Source organism: Protopterus annectens, chromosome 10.part0, assembly GCF_019279795.1.
Source record: "Protopterus annectens isolate FY-2018-M chromosome 10.part0, PAN1.0, whole genome shotgun sequence".
NCBI lineage: Eukaryota > Metazoa > Chordata > Ceratodontiformes > Protopteridae > Protopterus > Protopterus annectens.
The window spans coordinates 1729073661-1729092657 of NC_056744.1; positions in this window are offsets into that span (position 1 = coordinate 1729073661).

Below are 18997 nucleotides of genomic sequence, written 5' to 3' on the forward strand. Positions count from 1 at the left end.
GAGGGTCTTACACAAACAAATGATTGGTTCCAAAACCATGGCCTTAAACTCAATGCAAAAAATGTATTATCATTACTTTCAGTAAGAGTGATGTTTCTGATAACTACCACATCAGTAGCAACACCATAAGTACACACTCAGTGGTGAGAAACCTGGGCACACAGGTTTACAGCTTACCTTTGATCACCATGTCTCCACAGTGATAAGAAGGGCATTCTATACTGGTTATCTCATAAGTAAAGGCATTGCTTTCAGAAAAAAAGAAGGTATAACTTCCCTGTATTTTTCTCTTATCAGGCCAGTAATTGGGTGCAACATTTACTTTGGTATATACCTTTCCAAGCACTTGGAGAAACCACAAAGGTTCCCCATAAATAAAATTCAAGGTCTTCAGCATCTGTCCTATGTGGATCATCTGAAATCACTGTCACTTCATTCTGTTTCATACAGACAACTCAGAGGTGATCTCTTCCTTGCATATAAGGCAATCTCTGACCCTGCTTTATTGGAAATGCTGCATATCTGCAAGTCAAATGGTACAGAGTTTCTCACACCAAAGACCTTAACCTGGTATGTGACATTAATAGAACATACTGGAGGGATAGATTTGTCTCTCAGAGGTTACCACACATTTGGAACAAACTCCCACTTCATCTCAAACAAAGCACTTTGTTGGCACTCTTCAAACTCATTCTGGATGATTGGATGGGTAACCCTAAATTCAACACAGGGGTTCCACTTGTGTCCTTCTTGGAGAGGGGCAATAGGTGCTGATTGGGGAAATAAGGGTAGAACTTGGCTAGGCTTGTAACTTCCTATGATCCTGTATTCCATCCTCTCTTATTTCCTTCTTTATCAAATTTATCCCTAGAACAGATATTTCTTTCATAGAAAATTGTATACCTGCTATTTTTATTATGTCACCCATTCCTTTACTTTTTTCTTTTAAGCTTTCAACTAAATAGATAAAAACCTTTCTCATCCATTCTCTATTTTAGTTGCCATAATAATATCATCTACATCTGGAATTTAAATTTTTGTTTGAATTTTATAATTTGCATTCTTCAGCTTATTAACTCCTCTATTTTATTAATGACTAAAACAAATAAAATACTACCCATAGGACACCCTTACCTTATACCATTATTCATATCTATTTCTTTACTTAACCTACCATTGGCTAAGATTCTTACTTTATTATTCTAATAGGCTGTTCTAAACACTTGCATGATTTGTCATTAACATTTAACATATACATTATTTTCTACAGTATATCATGCTGTATTGAATGAAATGTTTTATTAGTAAAACCTACCATAAGTTTTATATCTTATTTCTTTCTACTTATATCATCTATAATTTCACTCACTGTCATTAATAATTCTTGACATCCTTTTCCTTTTATGTCATGCACACTTTCTTCCATTATATATTGCATCTTATTCTGAAATCTTTTTTGTATTATTTTCATAAATGTTTATAATCTGTGTTGATCTCCAGATTTTATATCTTTTTTCTCCCTTTTTCCCTATAAATTTTAATACCTGACTACACAATCCCTTATACTGTAATTCTTCATTTATCTATTCATTAAATACACATATTAAATAATTTTTATGTCATGGTTCCTGATTTTTCTACATCTCACATCCAATATCATCTGGACCAGATGTTGATTCTACATTTAACTGTTTAAACACTTTCTAATTTATATAGTGCTATCTCTTTCTCAAATTATGTATTTATTTGTTCAGCATTTTTTTTTTTATTTCCCATGTCTTTACACTGTCTTTTTTTACTAAACATTTCTTCCACAAAGCTTACCATTTCCATAATTTGTTGCTGACTTTTCCTTGTATTACCTTTTATAGCTTTCATTTCTCTTATTATGCTATTAACCTCCTTCACTAGCTTACTTAGATAAGGTAAAACATCTCTTCTTCCTTGTAAACAATATCTTTATTTATATAATTCTTTAATTTTCTCATAATTTTTATTATACATTTTTCTTTTTCATAATAAGCTCTATTATTATTTTCTAAATTATCCATCACATCTATATATGTTTAGCATATTGCTGATTTTCTTCTTTCTTACTTTACTCTGCCAAAGTATATAACTATCTTTATATTTTTTAAAGTAAACCCCCATTTAACTAATTAACATATTGCTTTCATAGTAATATAGTCCTTCTATAACTGATTAATATTTTTCTTTCTTTTTTCATTCCATTCATTTTCATTTATTCTTGTTATACCCTTTCTTGTCTTATGTTTTTTTATTATGATATATTTCCAACCATATTGCCAAATGATCTTCTTCCATTGTATATATTTCTTCTGACAATAAAAATTTATCAATTTCAGATTTTAAAGCACCTCTCCTGTAACTCCATGATTTTTATTTCATATAGCTAATTTTCCAGTTTATTTCCATCTTTTTTACATCTTTTCCTCTTTTCTATTTCCCCTTAAATCACAATTGAAATCTTCTGTAATTATTATATATATATATATATATATATATATATATATATATTGATTGACAAATACATAATCCAATATTTTCTTTACTAATCCTATAAACATATACTGCAATAATTCTATATACCTTTCTCTTGTCATCTTACTTCTATAATTGTTAATCTTCTCATTTTAACTAATATAACGTCCATAATTTTCACTACTCTTCTGCATAAAACTGCTATTCCTGAACAATGTTCATTAACTATGTCCCATATTAGTTTTCCATCCCATATGTTTGTGTCTTTAATCTTTCTTCATATGTAAAAAAATTTGTGAACTCCAGAGTAATAATATCAGCATCAAATGTATTTCACCATTCTAAAATCGCTGTCCTTCTAGTAATATTTTTCATACTATTAACATTCACTGAAAGAATCCTTAAATTATTCCTTTCCCTGTTTCTTAGTTTAGGAGATACCACACTATACAAATTTCTTATAATAAATGATTTGCTACCCATTCTTTTTCTTCTTTTCCTTTATATTAATGGCTTTAAATTGCATTTTTCTGTCTTTTACTCTTCTACCAATGAAATTATTTTTTCCTCTTACCATTTCCAACTTATATCTTCTTCATTACTAACTTCTGATTCTCTCTCTAATTCATCTCCATTATAATTTCAGTATCTCCCTTTTTCTAATGTTTCTTTTATTTTACTTCATTTACAGTCTTTTCTTGTTATTTCTCTTTACTGTCATTCATAATACTTAACTCTTTCTCTGTACAATCCACCCATAAATGTCTCATTTTTTACATTTATAACATTCAAGTTCACATTATTTTTGCTTCATGTCCTGTTTACCAGATATATAACATTTCTTTTTGTCTCAGTCACTGACTGAATTTCCTTCTTTTCCACAAAAATAATATGTCTTTGGTTGTCCTCGGTATTTTACAACACCCTTGTTACTGTCAACATTTATAATACTTGGAATATGTACATTTTTTTCCATTTCCATTTTGAAATGTGTATTTCTTTACATATTTTTAAATGATATTTTACAGTCTCTCTTTCCACTTTGGTTCAGAAATGTATATGAACTTTCTGTTTAGTTTCCTAAAAAGATGCTTTTACTGTATATTCATTCCATGGATTATTATTTTTTCTTTTTCAATATTCACACAAAAATCTCTGCATACCAGGCAGACTCTCAAAAAATGTCACACAATGTCTCTTTTTTAAATCAAAATAAATGCTCTTACATTTTATGTTTTTATACCCAAAGGTAAAATTACATTGTACCATACCTCGTATCGGTTCAACTCCTGATCTCTTTTGCTTTGTACTCTTATCACAATTCTTCTTTTTACAGTGTCCACTTGTTTCTCTCCTTCCTTCTTGTGTAGCTGTTAATGTCTCATTTTCTTTACTTTTATGCTGCCTTGTCGTCGCTTCTCTATCCACTATGTTTATTTTCTCCATAATGTCCCCCCGTGATGCTTCATTCTCTGGTTCACTTTAATTTATAATTTTTTGCAGTAAATTATCACACAACTCTGCCGATTGGAGGGTTATAACTATGCACTTCCTCTCTGACTGTCTCCAGTCATCACCCTTTTCTGAAAAACTTCTTTCAAGTCTTCTGCTTTTATATTACTTACTTTTTCTGAGGTGGCAATTGCCTCTGCTCCCTTTGGTTGTTTTTTTTCCATCTCACATACCATCCTCCCACACTAGGAATGGGTCATGTGCACTTACTTGCATACGCTAACACTGTGAGTGCTAATTGCAAGTAGGCATCCTTTATTTATATAAAAATAACTCTTATTTACAAAATATTTACATATGTACAAATATATAAATATACACATCTGTTTACACATATTCATAATTTCCTATACAATCATGTTAAATTTTCAGCCTTATTAGACCCACACTCCTTTTTCCATAACCACCATCTGATTTTAACTTAATATTGTTGATAAATCCATTTACCATTAAATGTAATTTAATTTATTCTTTCATTCCATATAACCATACAACATAAAATATATTTTTATCTATTATTGTAACATTGTCTCCTTCTATTCTTATCATATCCATATTGAATCATGTTCATGTTTATTTTATCCACTTCTTTTAAATATTAAAAAAATCTTTACATAGTTTTCCCCATAACTTTTTTACTCTTTTACACTTCAAAGACACATTTTGCAGTTTCTTCTTCTTGACAATGTAAATATATTCTATCACTTTTTTATATTGCAAATTTGCTTTTGCTGGCAATTTATCTATTACCAGTCTCCACAAAAAAATCTTGACATTCTACTTTCTGATTAAAAAACTGAAAATAATGTGCACTGTTGTGGTACAATGATCTATTTGCAGGTGTATTGCAAGCAAACTTCTTTATTATCCAACAACATAAATGCTATAAAGAATAATTGTTTTCGGCCCAGGATTAGGACTGCATCAGATACTGAACACAACTTCCCCCAACTGTTTTACATTCAAATGCAAATGACATCACATTCTTTAATTAAACTATTGGCAAAATAAATGCACTTGCAAAGTATGCTATTTTTCCCATCAGTACTGAATGAATCCAGTAAGCATTCTTTTTCTGAATGATAATTTAAATGTTTTCCAGAAAAAAAAGACATTTGCTGTATTTCTTCTATTGGTTTTCCCATTGAATTCTACTTGCATCTTTATCCCCAAATTTTATTACTAACACAGAAATTTAATTTCTTGTAAAATATATGTCACAGTCTTTACTACATCACCTAAACCTTTACTTTGTGTAGTTAAAGCCACCCTTATCCTCTATAAACACTTATTTGTGTAAATTATTACTACTTTTATACAAATTTTGTTTTTTGCAACTATTATAATGTCATCTGCATATGTTAACAGAACTGGAATTCTTAACCCTTCGGGAGTTATATACCCACCTCCTTCATTTTGTAATTTATTTCATATACTATCACATGCATAACTAATGCAAAGAGTATACAACTCATTGGACATCTCTGTCTTACACCACGCTTCATATATACCTCTTGGCTTACCCAGACATTTACAAATATTTTACTTTATTATTACTATATGCTGACATGCATAATTTCCTAACTTTCTCACTTATATTCTTTCATTATTACCCATAAAATTTCATATCCAATTGTGTCAAATGCCTTATTAAGGTCTCCTATCATGATTTTTCATTTCTTCTTTTCTGTTTATATCATCCACAATTTCTCTAACTATTAATAGTAATTCTTGACAACCCTTCCCCTTTATATTATATATGCTATCTTCAATAATATTTCCAATTTTAGTTTCAAATCTCTTTTGTGTAAAAGATCTTATAATCATTATTGGTCTCCCGTTTTTAATTCTCTTCTATCTTCCTTCTTCCATATAAATTGAAGTATTCCTTTACATAATTCTTTATATATAAAACCTTCATTTAACCATTCATTCGAATTCTTTAAAGAATATTTTTTGCCAATCGCTTACATTTTTATACATTTCATATTCTATTCCATCTGGGCTTGCAGATGAATCTATATTTACTTGTCCTAATACTTTATCTAGTTCATTTAACCAAATCTAATTTTCCAACTATTTATTCTCTTTTTCTGTTAATTTTTTACTTTCCATGTTTTTTCACTACCTTCTTTTTTCTTTATACAGTTCTTGCATATATTGTACACTATTCATAATCTGAGTTTTCTATTTTTCCTTTTCCATTTTTTTATTTCTCTCACTATAGTACAATCTTACTTTACTAATCTGCTTAAGTAACTCAATACTACTTCTCTTTTTCGTTGTAAAAATATCTTTGATTATATAACAATTCTTGTAATTTTTCTTGATTTCTTTCATATAATTTTTTTCTTTGTAAAATTACTTTTTATTATTATGTTCTAAATTGTCCAATGCAGTTATATGTTCTTTTATATCTTTCTTTCTTTGCTTTTCTCACATCATATTGCCACTGCAAAAAAACAAAACAAAAAAAAAAACAATTTAATAATTTTCCTTAAATATTACCCACCATTCAGACCAATTTTTTATAAAATGTTCGCATGGTAAAATGATCTTTCAATAACTGTATTACTAATCTCTTTCCTTCTTCATTCCATGCTTTCTCATTTTAAACTTTTAATTCCTTTGCCTATTTTATATATATGCCTTGTTTTCTTTTATCTCTAGCTATATTGCAAGATGATCAGAAAATTCTGTTTTGACTACCTCCTCTTTTCCTATAACTAAATCTTCTGATACTATAAAACAAACTATTTCTATTCAATACATACCCATTTTGTAAGTCCATGAATTTTTGCCTCAAAGTTTTAACTTGCCACATCTTATAACTTTTAACATTTTTCTTATGTCCTTTCCTTTCTTTTTATCCTTATATCTTAAATCATATTTAAAGTCTTCTGATATTATAATATTCATACGTATCACTACGTAGTCTAAAATCCGATGAAATGAGCTTTCCCTTCCTTTACAGTTACTATAAGAATACAGCGACACCCCTTGCATCAAAAAAGATCACTTGTAAAGGGACAAGGTGTCAGGCTCACTAGGATAGTCAGTGAGATGGATACATTTCATAAAGAAAGGGAGTTTTTTTGGGGTATGTTATTTTAAAGGGGGTACCCTTAGGAATTTGAAGCCCTATTTGGAAGAAGTAACCAATAAAAAAAAAATCAGGCCATTTTACCCACTGTTGGGTTTAGGTATGGAGGAAGAGGTACATGTGCCAGGGACCAGCAGCACCAATACTGGGGGTAGTATGAGTAACAGCACTATGTATAAAAATGCATTGACGGTGACATATAATCCCAAGTTTTTACATATTAGAGACATCCTAGTCAAAAATTGGTTCATCCATAAAAACGATGAACATGTTGGAAGTAAGATAGGGGATGAACCATTAGTGGTATACAAAAAGGATACATGTATTAAGAATTTATTTAAACAGAAAAAAGAAGGTGGGAGATATAAAAAGAATGGAACAATGAAAAAATGCGGACATTATTCACAATGTAAGTACATTCTAGAAGGGGACAGTGCTTGAAATCAAAAAGTATGGAACAATAAGATACCTTCACAAAAGTAACCGTGGAACTAAAAATGTGGTGTATATTGCTGTGTGCCAGGAATGTCACAGATATTACACAGGGAAGACAAAAAATACATTCAGGACACGTATATATCAGCATGTATATGATATAAACAAAGGCAATATCAATAACACACTTGTTAAACACCTGAACAATTTTCCCAACCATAGTTTTACATTTACTGTACTTGAACATGTGGAGACTGAAAGAGAGGGACCTAATGAATTATTTCTTGAGTACAAAGAGTTAATGTGGCAACTTAGGGTGAATGCCACAAGTCACCCTGGGTTGAATGAAGTTGTATCCCTTACAAGTTACTTAAAACTCAAGTCTGAATTTTATTCTTGATGAAATACATTTGTATTACCTTATGCACTAATTTTTATGTACCAATTTTCAAGTATCAACATTCTGTGTTGCAGGCAGAGCGTTTACTATATAATACGAAATAGTTTTATAGCAATACAATATGTTTTAACTTATGTAGTCTGCAGCTTTAAACTGCAGGGTTTTAATGCACTAATTGATTGGTATTATGTATGCTAATTAATTAATTAGACTATAAGGAGTTTGTTTAGATGTTAGGTTATTCTGAAGAAGTCATAAGTAATTCTTGATGAAAGTGCTAAATAAAACAATCCCGGCTTGAATTATACCTTCGTACGTTCTTTCTTCATAATTCTATAGACTTCTTCTTTCCATTAATTGTCCCACTTTTGCTAAATTACATCTAATATCTTTACTTTATTTCTATAAAATACAGCTATTCCAGAACATCTCTCATTCCCAAATTCCAGATTATCTTTCCTCCCCATAGTTTCTCTATTTGTAATCTTTCTTCATTAGTTAAAAATCTTGTGTCTTATAGTATAATTACATCTACGTCACATATATTACACTACTCCAAAATTCATATTCTTTTTACTATTTTCTTAATACTTTTCGCATTTATAGACAGCACTCTAAAACTTTAATTTTCCCTTTTCCTTAGATTCATGGCTTCTCAAATTAATAGTTAATTAGTGGGCTATCCTTCTTAATAGGTCATTCTAGGCCTAAACAATTTCCTTCCCAAAGGTGAGAAGCAACCTCTGTACCTTGTGTCTGTAAATCAAGCACCTTAACCATTATACCAACCCCCAATCATTAGCTGTATATATTCTTTTTCATCCATTTCCTTTCTTTTTTCTTTTGCACTTATCCCTTTAAATTTTCTTTTTCAGTCTTTTATCCTTTTACCAATAGAATGCTTTTTTTCACTTTTACTACCTCCCAGTTTATCTTCCTCATCACTTATTTCAGTACCTTCTTCTATGTCCACTTTACTATTTTTTCTATCCAATTTTTCTTCTATTTCTACTACTTCTAAAATGGGTTCTTTTTGTTCATTTCCTTCTCTTTCTCTTTCCTTTTCCTTACTGTTATTTTTATTTTTGCAATGCATCCATAAATTTAAATTTTGTTATATTCATAACATTTCAGTTCACAATTTTTTGCATCATATCCCTTTTCCCCACAAATATAACATTTTCTTTTGTCAAAATTACTTATCAAATGTCCTTCTTTTCCACAAAAAAAACACATTTTTGGGTCTCCCTAGTATTTTGCAACACCCCTATTCCCCTTCACATTTATCATGCTTGGTATATGTATACATTTTTTCTCTTTCTATTTTTAACAAAATATTACTGTTCCAGCCACCAATCCTTAAATCCCTTTTGTCATAAACTTTTGGAGTATATAGTACTTCTTTACATAATTTTTTTATTTGACATTTGTTGACCAGGAAAGTCCGACTGGGGCAAAGCCCTTTTTCAGTGGAGGCCCAGGGAGAAATGGTTCACAATACAAATATAAAAACTACATAGAAGTATAATACAAAAGATTACCAATATACAGCATGGCGATAAAAAAGAATATAGTCTAAAGGAGATTGTATAGCAAAAGTACATGAAGTTATTACAAATAAGTAGAGTGGAAGATAATAAAATACAGTATAATGACTGGAAACTAGTAGGAATAAACAGATGGAGTGATAAGTTAAGGAAGGATAGAAGTATAAAGAGAAAATAATAGATAGAGTAAGGACTAGATTCAGGTAGGGTGGTTACAGTGGCATTTCCAAGAGTGATTCAGGTGTTCTTTAAGAGCTCTCTTGAATTTATAAGCTTGAGGTATGCTTCACAGTGTCATAGGAAGCTTGTTCCATTGAATAGTGGGCGAGTAACTATATAAGTTCTGTCTGACAGATTTTTTAGGTTTATGAATCTGTAACAGATATTGAACTGAGCTCCTTAGAGATTGGGGAGGGTTATAAAATGAGACTAGTGAGGACAAACTGGGGCAGGGAGAAGGTTTATTGATGACAGAGTGAATGACAAGCAATAATATGCTATAATGCTTTCAAATATCCTTTCAAAGTCCCTGTTTCTATCTGTTTGAAATTGTACATTAATTTTCTTTTTGTTTCCCTGTTAAATGATTTTATCACATAATGATTCCAATGGTAACAGTCTTTCTGTTTTTCATATTCTCCAAGAAAATTTCCTATTGAAAAAAAAACAGTCTGAAATATGTCACAAAATGTGTCTTTGTTAAAAAAAATAAATGCTCTTACCTCATGGGGTTTTACACCCAAAGGAGCTGTTCAATTATCCTACACTTTGTACCTGTCCATTTCTTTGTCTTCTTTACCACATATTTCCTTTTTTCATTTTCTTCTGCCTTCTTTTCTGCTACTCCAGTTTTGCATTGTTTTACTTTCTCTGCCATGTTTTCTTTTCTATTTCATCACTATTCTTCAGGATTGTCTCTACATCCTCATTTTGTATTTTCTCTATAATGTCTCCCCAGGAAACATCTCTTTCATTTTCTGTCTCATTCTGTATCACCATTTCTTTAAGTAAATCATCCTGCAACCCTCCCAAATGGAGGGCTGTAATTACATATCCATTGTTTGCTGTGTCATCTTCATCAAATAGATTTCGTTGAAACAGTTCCTCAGAATCCTGAACACTTTCTCCAGTCTTGATATTTGCTTTCTCCTTCATTTCTTTCACCATTCCATCTCCTTCTTTCTACATCTGCCTCACTCTTTCTCTGGGCTGCCTCTGTGCCTGGAATGAAAACAGGAAGTGCTCCTCCAAAATGGTTCCCACTCACAAAAATGACAAGTAGGGGAAGTTCCCAAATACCCTGGCCAAATTTCCCATAGTAGTAGACATGCCACCTCAGGTGTCACTCGAAAAGGGGCAACTAGCCTAGTGGGACTAAGTCAATCAACAAAGAATAAGTAAATAATAAAATAAATATTGTCCTTTAGAATCTGGCCAGGAAACAATGGATTCTTTGAAAGAAGTTTTCAACACCTCACTGGCTACTGTGGAGCAGCTAAGGACTGGAAAACAGCAACTATTATACCACTGTATTTTCAGGAGGCAGGAAAACATCCAGGGAATTAAAGTCTAAGATTAGTGGTAGGGAAAGTTATGAAGAGAGTCCAGAGATAAATACTGCTTCCTGTCTTAGAGGTCAGCTTTCCACAAGAAAACAACTGACATTAGTTTAGGGCCAGAAGGAGCTGTCAGAAAATCCTTATCAAGTTTTCTAAATGAGTTAAAGGAGACCTCACCAGAGGACTAATGGCAGAATTGACCTATTAGGTTTTATTAAGGCATTTCATTAAGGCATTGACTTGTTCTAGGAGAGGGAGCTGCTAAAAATTTGGAGGATTTTGGAGTAGGACCAGGACAGATGAACAGGACTGCAGCATGGTTGCAGTCTATGATGCTGAGGGTTGCAGTGAGAATAATGCAAGGGTCATTCTTGGAAACAGTACTTTCGAGTGTGCTGGTTACAAACATCTGATGGAACATAGACCAGGATCAGCCTCTTCACTGATGACTCAAAGATAGGTGTAGCGGTGAGGGAGGGGAAAGATTCTAAGGAAGCATTTGGAAAGGCTCACAAAGTAAGAAGGTGGCAGCTAAGGTTCAGTGCAACAATGCAAAGTACTACACTTGGGTTGCAGCAGCATTGCTGTGAAGCTGTTTATGCTGAACTGGCAGTAATAGTACGTGAAAAAATGTATGAGGGTACTGGACATGAGTGGACCACTAAGAGTAGAATGAGATGAACATGTAGCAGCAAACTGAATGCTGGGGGCTATCCTTGGGGGACAGGCTTCAGTAGCAGAAGTACTGAGTCCACTCTGCTGAGCCCTGGTCAGGCTGCACATGAGAAAGGTGTGCTTATTTGCAGGCCAAACTAAGAGAGGGTTATCAAACTGCCTGAAATACTCCAGAGGAAAGCCAATCAAAGGATGCATGAGATGAAGTGGAAAGATATAACCAGAGACTAAAAGAGATGAGATTATTCTGACTAAAAATAGGAAGTGGCATTAACATGATAAGGATGCTAAAAATAATACTGGAAAAATGTGAGGAAGTTAGATGCATTTTACCTTTACAAAGAAGTTTGCAAAATATTCAGCTGTCTGAATGGTGACACCCTCTGACCCTCTCAAACACTTGGGAGGGTGTTCGTACCTTGACATCCTGATATAAACAACTGTAAAACTGCAGCAGATTAAGAGGATAGTGTGTTTTTACAAGGCTGAGAAAATTTGGAGGATCCTGGTTTATCACGCCTCATTGTAGACCATTGTTATTCTGTTTGTTAATTGCCCGCCTTTTTATTGTTACCTTCCTGTCTGCATTAATAGAATATGATTGTCCTTCGTTGGTCCATTTGTTGCTTCTGAGTCCACTTTCCTACTTGAATGTATACTGATTTTTTAACTTCTCTAATAGTCTTTCAGTACATTCATAGTTGCCTTCTCGATTACTTATAATCTCATTCAAGCTTTTCTCTCACCCTTATCTTCTCATTCACAAGGACCTTTACCGGCGCTGTATACACATTTGATCTGGATTGCCTTACTCCTCCTGTTTATCATCCACCTTAATTTCTATTCCTTACTGGCACACATTTGGTTTGCTAACAGGTGAGATCTCTGGCTTATCTTAATGGACTTACTGAATAAAGTACAGTGTTGAAAATTAATGGAAATACTGTGATTTCTGACATTCTCATCTCTGCTCATGACTACTGTCCTACATGCACGCTTGGTCTGCATCCATGGAAAATTTAACATATGTGTTTGATCTTAACACAGCCCCTGTAGTGCTATGCTAGAACAGATTTTGTTTGCTATCACATTACATGTAGCTAACCACCTCAGAAAACCCTCATTATTTTTTCTCCAGTGTAACGTTTTGCTCACATTCTAAGGATATCTTGTTATGTCTAACAGACTGTGCTGCATTGATGAAACTATAAAACACTTTCAATAAATAAGAAAAGGTTACTTTTTAATCAAGTCTGAGCTGTGATTACAGACTACTGCCCATCAAAGGAAAGCCTACATCAGCACAGCACGTGCAGTATTTTTTCACTTCTGGATTTTTTTAGAAATAGGATTGAACTTCTTAGTGCAAAGGTTTGCTGTTCAGGATAATAATAAATTATTATATAGGCAGGTCTTATTCTTAACAAATTCTGATAATACATTAAGAATATGAATTAAATAGTAGTCACTCAACACTTCATTGCATCCCTTTAGCTTTCGACTGTTTCTTACTTATTATTTATGTAGGAATATATTTAATTTATTCTGACTTCATTAATTAATTTATTTTTTATTTTGAGAAGATGAGTAGATTAGACCACAAAAGGCCAATGGAGAGTTGCATAAAAACATCATAAATTAATTGTTTGATTACCCACTTAATCCAATACTTGGTTGCAGGGAAGTTGATTCCTGTCAAAGCACTCAATGGCTGTAAGACATAGAAAGCCAAACTGAAAACATTCAGTCATTCATTCCTGAAAACCTACAATCAGTCTCTAACAACCTGCTTAATCCATTACTGAGGAATGAGGGGGAGGGGGTAGAGAGCCAAGCCCAGCATTCAAAGTATAGACATTTATACTAAATAGGTTTATAACATACAGTACATACACACTCACACATGCATACACTTCTACATGACAGTAACATACAGTACATACACACTCACACATGCATACACTTCTACATGACAATAACATACAGTACATACACGCTCACACATGCATACACTTCTACATGACAATAACATACAGTACATACACACTCACACATGCATACACTTCTACATGACAATAACATACAGTACATACACACTCACACATGCATACACTTCTACATGACAATAACATACAGTACATACACACTCACACATGCATACACTTCTACATGACAATAACATGCAGTACATACACACTCACACATGCATACACTTCTACATGACATTTACTTGCATGGACAATTTAAAGGCTTCATAGCTTAATTGTAGTGCATCTTTGGGATGTGAGAGGAAACTGAGACACCTGTGAGGTAACCGACTCGAAGACAGGGGCAGTGGAAAGACTCCCAACAAAGGCACAGCAGCTAAGATGTAAACTGGAGAGGGAGACAGTGGGAGAAAGCACTGCTCGCCGCAGCTAGCTATTGCACCAGAGTGGTGTACAAAAAGTGTTCCTAATAGACAAGGCCAAGCACATGAACAGATTGCTACAGAGACTAAAAAGTATTACATTTATGGTAGTCATTAGCAGGCAATGTGAAATGTGAGCAGTGACAGAACATAAAAAAAACTTGTAGGAGGCTGTTAGACTCATGTCATTACTGATTTTACACATGAAAGAAGCAAGATGGGAAGAGATACTGGAAAAAGAATAAGTAAAAAGTTAAAACGGAAGTCAGAAAGCTACCAGGCAAATACATGTCTAAGTGTATGCAGAAGTAACAGAGTATAAAAATGACAAGTCTGCATGAAGATGGGATGTGGAAGTTGCATCATCCCTGAGAGCAGAAGAAAAGAGATAAAAAGGAATACCTGTAGGCTGTGATGCTATAAATAGAGACTGGTTAATTTATTTTGTGTCTAGTAGGTATCCTAGCCATACTGGTATCAAGTAATGTCATAGGTTCATAGATTTGTATTAGGCTAACTGTCCTCATGAGCCATTTTTAGCCTAGCCAATTACCCTATGTGAGAATCAAACCCTGCACCTTGCATTTGTAAGGTAAATACCTTAACCGTTATGCCAACCTCCCACTTGTTATGCCAACCTTTCTTTGCAGGGAGTAACAGGGAGAGGTATGGATAATAGTGGATTACCTTAGGCTGAAAGGGAAGGATATGAGAGTAGTTAAGTCGGTATATGTGGAAGCATTTTATTTGAGTGATATGAAGAGGCCTGTCATCTTGAGGTAAGTAAGTCTGGTGAAATTTACTGAGATATCAAAATTTGCACATAATGAGCACAGCATTCTGATGATAGATCATTGGGTTAATATACTTAGTCTTAGTGAGAAACAATAATTGATAAATAGCCGTTTGTAGATGAATGAAGCATGTATAAAATGTGGTGTATGCTTACCCAGTACATATTACATTAGTCCAGGAGATAAGGTTGTTGACGTGTTGGGAAATGTGTAATAGATAATTTCAGTTAAGATGGTCTTTCAGTTGAAAGGTGACTGCTTTTTCTAGAGATTTGCTTTGGGTATGTAACAGACAGAAGGTCAAATGATGGCTATTTGTGGTTATTGATTACAGTAATTGCTGTTAGAATGTTAAACAAATCTAATAGGTCAGCGAAGAATTAGAAAAAGGGGTGCAAGCAGACTTCAGTCAACTAGGTATATTGATAAACTAGTTTAGGTGAATTCCAAGAAATCAACTGCGATGCTGTTTGTAGCAATTTAAAAATAATCAACAAACCCTACCAGTCTTCCTGGAATCACAAGACAATACTTATTCTCAAAGATCCTGTAGGCAACATGGACCCTAAAGGTATCATTCTTGATTCTTTCCTTTCATGGGTGAAAAGGTTGCAACAAAGTGCAAGCATACTAAAACTGGATGGCTTTGTCTCCAGCTTAACAACTGTTTCAGTGCAAGCATTTCTGATTTGTCTACCTCAATCAAATGGTGTTGAAACAGTTAACCATTGATGAGTTTAATTATATCCCACTGACTTGAGTTATCCATGCATAACACAGCTGTCTAGTTTGGATTAGCTAGTATCATAAGAACTGGGTTTCATTGCTTTGGAAAATCTGTGCAAGGTGTGTGCGCGTATGTGTATATATGTGTTTGTGTGTGTGTGTGTGTGTGTGTGTGTGTGTGTGTGTGTGTGTGTGTGTGTGTCTGTGTGTGTGTGCGTGGCGTGGAGGGGGGGCAGAAAGAGTTTCCAGATTTTTTTTAAGGTGAAAAGGTACTGAGTACATGTAAGCCATCACTTAATACTGATGTTTGCCTCTGGTGAGCCAACAGGGAGTTTGCTACTATTTTTTGTAGGATAAGTATAGAATGGGGTGGGGCTACATTTCAGCACTGAGTTAACAAGTAGTGAATATAGTATGGGATGGGTCCACATTTCAGAAGTGAGTCACCAAGTGGTAAGTATAGAATGAAATGGAGCTACATTTCAGCACTGAGTTACCAAGTGGTAAGTATAGTATGGGATGGGGCCACATATTACCATTGCGTCACCAAGTGGTAAGTATAGAATGAGATGGGGCTACATTTCAGCACTGAATTACCATGAGATATGCCACATTTCAGCACTGAGTTACCAAGTGGATAAGCATAGTATGGGATGGGGCCACATTTCAGCACTGAGTTACCATGAGATAGACCACATTTCAGCACCGAGTTACCAAGTGGTAAGTATAGTATGGGATGGGGCCACATTTCAGCACTGAGTTACCATGAGATATGCCACATTTCAGCACTGAGTTACCAAGTGGTTAAGTATAGTATGGGATGGGGCCACATTTCAGCACTGAGTTACCAAGTGGTAAGTATAGTATGGGATGGGGGCAAATTTCTGCACTGAGTTACAAAGTGTTAAGTATAGAATGGGATGGAGATATGTTATAGCACTGAGTTGCTAAGTGTTTTTTTTGTCATAGCTGAACAGTTAAGTGTCTCCTAATAGAACAATATTGCGAGTGTTTGTCAGAGGGATGTATAGACCCCATGACTTGCTCCACTAGTTGAATGGATGAGGGGTGTGACATATACAAGACTCCTGTACTGAGCTTTAGCTGTGAACTAGGATTTGCAGATGAAGCAGTTTGGATAATTTTAACTTTTAAAGAGGACCGCATTGACTGTCTGCTTCATGGACTTTTTGAGATGATAGCATTCACACAGAAAACAGTTCGAATTATTAGGACTTTTAGAAGGGACCATGCCAAATGTTTACATTGTAGATTTCTTAAGAGAAGCAGCAAAAACTCTCTTCTTCTATGTTTTTTGAATGAAAGATGCACACGAGGCAGTAACTGTGTCCCAAAAAAGCAGAGAGAAGGTCACATAACTTGAGCCAAACTAGTGACAGCAATGATATTACATCCAATTGTACCAAGCCACCATTCAGAGGTAGGTATCCTTACGTGTTGGCCAAGATAATTCCTTTAGATTTTTAGGGTGTTTACAATGTTGTCCAGCTGGTAGCAAATGAGTTTGATGGTACAAGGTAGTGTGATGGAACAGCATGAAGACAATTTCACTTTTGGTTTAGTCAGGGTTGTCTTATGGTGAGGATACGCTGTGGAGAACCTGGATATATAATGAAATTGTTGAGTGATGTATATGTTATTGCTAATGAATGTCCCTATGATGTTTGTGGGACAGAATATTGCAGGTAAGTGTGAAATCATAAGAGGGCAGGGACAGGTTGCTGGCTTATATACTTTTGGAAGGTTAAAACAGGTAACTACATGAAGAAGAAAGGTGAGATGGAGGTAGGGGGTTACAGTGTTAGTACAAGGGATAAGATATGACTGGCTATATGACTCATATTGTCATATTGTAATAGATGGATGCTGTCACTTCAGTGTTAGCTGAAGTGTGTGGGGTGTTGGGCCAAAAACATGACACTTGTATCATCTGCAACTGGAAATAAATTAGTTATACTGTACCACATAAGCAGGATCTATAAGTGGTAATAAGAAGTACAACTAGAGCTATTATAATCAATAACCACTGATATGAGCAGTGCTACAAGGGCAAATACAGATTGCCATGGAGATGAGGTAAGTAGAAATGATATGGTATTAAATACTTATTTACTGGGAATATATAATAAGATACAATAAAATAGTATATATGAAAGTAAAACAGGAATAGGTCACTTATCTTGTAAGTCCTGGAACAAATAGTGAAAGAAGATAAGGCTAACTGTATACACTGAAAAAGTGTAAATTCCCATGAACAGGTACAAGACTTGACTACAGTAATTCAGTGGATAGTGACTTATGGTTAAGATATATAAGCCTTATAGCTTCTTGATATGAAATTCAAACTTCAGTTGTTTTATCTTTCCATGTAGAGTTTGCAAGTTCTGCATAAGTCTGTGTGGGTTTTCTTTAGGTACTCTGGTTTCTTCCTGCCACTTCAAAACATGCTGACAGATTGGCAACAATAAATAAATTATCCACAGAGGGAACATTAACCAGTCCATGTACTTGTGTTCTGACTAAGAACATACCAAAAAAGACCAATTCCTTAAACATTGTTATGGGTTTGTTGTCATAGCAATACTATCTCACTCAATTCATAGAATAATGTATTAGTATAAGCATAATGTATGTCTCTAATCTGAGTCCTGATTCTAGATGACAATAAGTACATAATATAAAGTAAGGGAACATAAAATATATGCTTTAATAAGAATAAATTTCTCTAAAAGCGGTCTTCTTCCTAATCTGTAAAGAGAAACAACAATGCAAAACATGCAGTCACTGTGACAAAAAATTTCTAGACAATGCAAGCCTTAACTAGGTTATGTCACGATGTAAGAGTTTGCCACTACAGTGCAGTTCCAGAAGGCAGATGCAAAAGTCTGTCACACTGTACAGACAGCTTAGCAGGGTAGGTAATCCTTAAAACACTGTTCATAAGTAAGGGGGAAACATGTGTCAGTTAGGATACCGGTCCATCTCATAGGTTCATAGGTGTTTGCCAGGCTAACAAAGACCTTTTTAAGCCTAGGCTTGCATCCTGAATATCTGACAAGTTCTGGTAGCTTTGATAAGTGTAGGCAGGGAGTTGGGAGACAAAACATTTACAAGCAGGGGCCTGGGAGATGAACCATTTACAGGCTGCCTGTGTCCATTAAAGACATAGGTGCCAAACCAGGGATGAATTTCCAGTTCCACATCCAATTGCCAAGTTACATCTGAATTGGGTTAAGAAGAAACTCTGCTTCACATTGATGGGGAGCCTGTTCCAGAATAGGGGTAGTGTCTGGGATATACACCTGTCTCTCCA